Consider the following 6,551-nt stretch of genomic DNA (forward strand, 5'->3'; position numbering starts at 1 on the left):
TGTTTCTTCTGCATCAATTGATACAATCATGTGGTTCTTTTCCTTTTTCTTGTTTATATGGTGGATTATGTTGATTTTTTTTTTCTAATGTTGAACCATCCTTGCATCTCTGATATGAACCCCACTTGATCATGATGTATTATCTTTTTTGATGTGTTGCTGGATTCTATTGCCTTGGATTTTGTTGAGAATTTTTGCATCTATATTCATGAGGCATATTGGTCTGTAATTTTCTTTCTTAGTGACATCCTTCCATGGTTTGGGTATGAGGGTTATGTTTGCTTCATAAAATGTTTTTGGAAGTTTTCCATCCTCCTCTATATTCTGGAGGAAAAAAAAAATAAGCAGGAACCCCAATGAGATGGATTGGCCAAGTGGCAGCATCAATGGACTGAAGCGTGGCAGCAGTTCTGAGGTTGGCCCAGGATCAGGCAGTATTTCGTTCTGCTATGCATAAGGTCGCTATGGGTTGGTACTGGCTTGATGAAACCTAATAACAACAAAAAATATATTCTGGAATAATTTGAGTAGAATTGGTGACAGCTCTTCCCTGAATGTTTGGTAGAACTCACCAGAGAAGCCATCTGGGCCTGGACGTCTTTTGGTTGATAATCTGATCAATTTCTTCTTTCGTTATGGGTCTGTTCAGGTTTTCTACTTTAAATCTGCTTTTGTCTCTGTGTGTAAGATGTGTTTCTTGCAGACAGCATTGTCAAGTATCTCCATTCTGCCACCCTCTGTCTCTTAACTGGTGCAATTAATCTGTTTACATTCAGTGTAATTATTAATAGGTATGGATTAATTGTTGCCATTATGTTTGTTTGTTTGTTTTGTGGTGTGTCTTCTTTCTTTGTTCTGTGTGTCTTCCTTTGCTGAGTTCATGCTTTTTGTGTTCTTTCTTGTGAGTTTCCTCATAATTTTAATAATTCCATGTTCTTGGATTTTCATTTTCTTGATATGTTATGTAGTGTTATTTTTCTTTGAGGTTACCTTATAGTCCATTAACTTTTCCTGCCACTTAGTGCAGTCTATTTTATCCTGTAATCTACCTGATCTTTTCATCATCTGTATCTCTGTTTCTACATGTTTACCTTCTTTTACATTGTGATTGTTTTGATCATAGACTTACCTCCCAGAATCACTGAGTTTGTTCTTATAGTTTTGTTCTGAGAGGTGCTGCCACATGTTAAACTCTGGTTGATGTCTGTTCTTATTAGTTCTCAGTCCACAGAACTCTCTTTATCATGATTTGTAATACAGGGTTGGCTTTGGCAAAATCCCTTAAATTTGTTTATCCTGGAATGTTTTGATTACATTGTTTTATTTCATTGATAGCTTTGCTGGGTAAAGGATTCTTGGTTGACAGGTTTTGTTTGTTTGTTTGTTTTTTTCCTTTCAGGATCTATCTATCTATATATATCTGCTCCATGGGAGAAAGATGAGGCTTTCTACTCCTGTAAAGATTTACATCCTCGGAAACCCTGTACAGGGTCGCTATGGTTCAGAACTGACTCGACAGCACTTAACAACAACAACAACAATCCCCATTGCCTTCTTGATTGCATGGTTTCTGCTGAGAGATCTGATCTTAATCTGACTTCCTTTCCTTTGTATGTAATGCTTCTCTTTTCGCTAGCTATCCTTATCTTTGATTTTGGAGAGCTTGATTATGGTATGTCTTGGTGAGTTTCTTTTGGGGTCTATCCATACTTGGGTCCATTGAGCTTCTTGAATTTTTATCTTTTCACTTTTCAGGATGTTAGAGAAAGTTTATTCCATCAGTTCTTCAACTATTTCCTCTGTGGACTTGTGTGATTCTTCCTGTTCTGGAATGCCGATAAGTTTTTAGTTATTTCTCTTCTTGTTGTCCAACATGAATCTTAGGCTTTCTTCAGATTTTTTTATCCTTTTTTGTGTTTGCTCTTCTAGTTTAGTAGTATTGAGAGCTTTGTCTTCCAGCTCACTAAATCTACCTTCCATCTCTTCTAATCTGCTCCTTTGCACTTTCAGTGTATTGTTTATTTCTGATATTCTATTATTTATCTTTTTGACCTTTTTATGTAGGCTTTGAATTGTTTCCAATGGTGTATCTATCTTATTTGATTGTTCCTGTAGCACTTTCCTGACTTCTTTCTTATTTTTCTCAACTCCATTGTAAAGTGTTTTGAAACATTTTAAATAATTTTTTTCTGAATTCCTTCTCTGGCATTTCCAAGGTCTGCACTCCTTCCAGAATATAGTCAAGGTCTACCTCTAGGTCATTTGTCTTAGATCCTTTATCTTGTTTCTGGACATATGCTGATATGGGCATATGCTTTCACTTCTTGGACATGTTTAGTGGTTAGCTGTGGCCTTAATACTTAATTGAGTGTGTGTTTTGGTATTTTTTATACTTTTTGATTGTCTCCAGGTAAATCTGATCAGGATGTGTGCTTCCCTTTTCACTCTTTTTATTGTTTTGCTCAGAGTAACTTTCACAGGTGTTGTCTGCCTCCCTGGTGTATGGAATTTGGTATTGGTTCTTGCCTGGATTTTGGTGTTTTATACAGTGTGATTGTAGCTTGACTGTATGGCAGCAGTTGCTGTCTCTTCTTGGATAATATAGGGAGAGAAAGAGTCCCCCAAAGGTAAAAGGTGGAGCATGAAACAGCAAAACAGAAACATTAAAAAAAAAGGAAAAAAACCCCAAAACACCAAAAAACAACAACAAAAACTAGATTGGATACTTCAGTCTATAATCACAGAAAAGGGATAGGAGAGAGCGATGGAAAAAAATCTGTAGCCTAATATGAGTATTACTTTAATGTCCTCTTTCAATTTCTTGCCTTCAAAGCTGCTTGATAAATTTCACAATGCCAGTGCTGGTTGTTATGGTGTACCTCATGATTTAATTAAGTTTCTGCCTGCTTTGTTTTTAAACTCTCTTTCTCTCTCCACACACCTTGTTCTGGTCTTTTTGCTGTTAAAAACAGTTCAGGTCCAGCTCTTAGACTGAGAGTATCTGTGCACATGTGTGGCAGAAGAATTCAACAGTGGTGGTGGTAAGCGGTGTCCACTGGCTCAGGCTCCCTCTCTAGAATGGAGGTATGCAAACAATGGGAGGCCAATGAACAGATACCAATAAGAAAAAAAAAAAAAATCAAAACAAAGCAAAACCAACAAAGTGTATTGTCTGCCTTTGTTCTGTGATTCCTGCAGCATTATTTCATGGTGGGTCTGTTCCCCTTCTTGATCTTGCCATTTGGTCTTGCCCAAATTATCAGCTCCAAGCCATAGAGACCGGCAAATTAAAAGAAAAAATGCAATTTCTTACTCCTGCTACAAGTTCCACTAGCTATAAGCCTTCAAACTTTAAAAATATTCCTAGATATGTAGTTCAGCATTTTGGAGCTCTGCCCCCTGAACCCACTTCACCTGGTAGTCTGTGGTATTGCTGATGGCTAATTTCACGGCACCTCTACCCTGTCCACCATCAAGCCCCACCTTTTCCTATTCTCTGATTCTTGAATCACTTATAATTGATTGTCTAGAATATATTATAGCTTTGCCTCTCTTTCCAACTGTCTCCTTTAACCCTTACTGTTATAACGTGTATGAGGTTCTGTCTGTTATAAAAATTCTCTAATTTTTACTTTAATTAAGAAATTGGGATAATACTTTGTATGGTTGCTAAAAATCAGATGTGATAAAATGTGCAAAACATTTATACAATTGCTGTCAAGTTGATTCCAATATATGACAACTCGATATGTGCATTCTATAAAGTTTCCAAGTGACTGGATTTTGGTAAGTAGCTTTCCAGTCTTTCCATCTGACGTACATCTGGGTGAACTTAAACTTCCAATCTTTTGATTAGTAGCTGAGTGTATTACATTTTTTAACCACCTAGGGATTATTTTATAGTAAGGCACATATTTATATAAAATAAACAGCTACTGTTCTTCATTCTTCATTCATTTTTTTCTCTGTCTTCTGAATTTCCTTCCAATTCATTGTTATTGCCTTAGTTTTGCTCTCCCAGCTTCTAAGGGAGAATATTAAATGGAACCCAGAAGTCTCAAAAATAGTTATCATCTTTTCCATACAGACTTAGATTATTTATGTTCAACAGTATCTTACTTAGCTCAGGTCCCCTTCCCTTACCAAAACAACAGATTTTGAGATGAAAATTTATTTGAAAAATATTTACTGAAAGAATGATCAGTAATGTTATCTGTGAAAAGAATGGGAGAAAGTGAACGAGGAAGTTAAATTGCCATGAAAATATAATAAAGGCTTGAGCTAATCCCAAAAGCAGTTCTCACTTTGGAATAGACCTTGAGAGTTTTCTAAAATTGAATCAAGTTGTCCAAGACATTATGCTAGTCAATGAATATGGACTGTTGAGGCGATGGGAAAATTTCTGAAGAAGGAGCCCACTGTGACACATCAGTTACCAACATACTCAACAATTGGGGGAATAAGTAACTGGGCCCCAAAGGACATTCTGGATGGCCCACTATATCATCCTCTATAATATGCACCACCACTATCATCTTGCTTCATATGGGATGTTAAACTTATTTGGAGATAGCTTTCTAGGATGTGGTTCATCCCTTTGCCTAAAGAACTTAAAAAGAGAAAGTTTAATAGGGTATGCCAAGACTTTGATGTCGTAATTGGTCTAGTCATCTCCTTACTCTACTGTTGTTAAATGCTGCCAAGTCAATTTCAACTCATAATGACCATGTATAGGATTTCTGAGGAACAGCTGGTGGGTTTGAACTGGAGATCTTGTGGTTTGAAGTCCAGTACTGACCCTACAGTGCCACCCTAAGAGTACTACTATCCATTCTAAATTCCCCTCCTCATCAATAATACCCCTGCTGGACTAGATGCCTTAATGGTGAAATGGTCTATATTTTGACGTATAAGGGATCTTGTCACCATGGTCTTGTCGGATTTGTTCATTTACCATAAAACTCAGGCAATCATGTTCTAAGAGATATTCCAATATACCATTTAACCCAAATGTATAACAATAATCCTATATTCTCCTGAAGATAACGTCTAAATGCCCAGCCAAGGTGAAAACTATCCTTACCTCTTTGTCTATTGTCAAAAGGATTTAAGGTGCAGACATAGCACTAAGGGCAATATGGAACCCTTATTTTATCTACTGTTCAAAATGTTTCATATGAGATCATCAGAACCTATAAGCCCATAGTTTAAGAGATGGAAAGCACATATAATTCTAGGATCAGATTATTGGTAAGCAGATCAATCCTACTTGCAATCCTTGGTTCCTGGACAAATAAAAGTTTTACCTGTTGGAGACTCTACAGATGTAATAAATTCTACTATAGAAGCATATTATGTCATAAAAGTTGTATCCTTTCTGGTGTTTCAGCTATGCCGTCAAAAGGGTGTTCCATTGCTTTGTCAGGCAGACACATTCAGCTCTGTATGGTACTTAGTTTGTTGTTGTTGTTTGGTGCTGTCAAGTTAGTTTCAACTCACAGTGACCACATGCACAATAGATGGAAACAATGCCTGTTTCTGTGTCATCCTCACAGTTGCTGCTATATTTGAGCCAATTGCCACTTGTCATGTGTGAATCCATATACTTAGGTGTCTTCTTTTTCTTTGCCACTCCATTTTACCATGCCTGATGTGCTTCTCCAAGAAATGGTCACTCCTAATTACATGTCTAAAGTATGACAGACAAAATGCCACTATCCTGCCTTTTAATGAGTATTCTTGTACTTCTTCTAATACAAATATATTTGTTCTTCTGGCATGCATATTACTTTTAATATGCATACCATAATTCAAATAAATCAATTATTCTATGGTCTTCTTTTTTCATTATCCAACTTTTACATGCATATCAGGCAAATGAAAACACCATGACTTGAGCAATATGCACTTTAGTCCTCAAATTAACATCTTTGCTCCTGAATAGTTTAAAAAGGGCTTTTGCAGAAGATTTGACTACTGCAATTCATTGTTTGATTTCATGACTGCTACTTCCATTGTGGATTCAAACAGAATGAAGCCTCTGACAATTAAAGTTTCTACAATTATCATGATTTTATTTATTTGTCCAGTTGTGAGTATCTTTGTTTTCTTTACATTGAGGTGCAATCCATACTCAAGGCTGTAGTCTTAGATCTTCATCAGCAAATATTTTAAGTCCTTTTAGGTTCCAGCAAGCAGGTCTCTGTAATCTGCATATCCAGGTTGTTCATTAGATTTCCTCAGATCCTGATTCCACATTCTTTTCCATAGAATCCAGTTTCTCAGATTATTTGCACAGCACACAGATTGAATTAATAAGGTGAAAGGATGAAACCCTAGTGCACAACTTTTCTGATTTTAAACCATTCAGTTCTACTTGTTCTGTCCAAATGACTGATCTATGTACTAGTTCCTCATGAACAATAGTAAGTATTTTGGAATACCCATTCTTCACCATATTATCAATAGTTTTACATGATCCTCACTGTCAAAAGTCTTTTGCATAATCAATAAAGAACAGGTAAATATCTTTCTGATACTCTCTGCTTTCA

This window comes from Chrysochloris asiatica, unplaced genomic scaffold, assembly GCF_000296735.1.
Source record: "Chrysochloris asiatica unplaced genomic scaffold, ChrAsi1.0 scaffold00143, whole genome shotgun sequence".
In the NCBI taxonomy this organism is placed as follows: Eukaryota; Metazoa; Chordata; class Mammalia; order Afrosoricida; family Chrysochloridae; genus Chrysochloris; species Chrysochloris asiatica.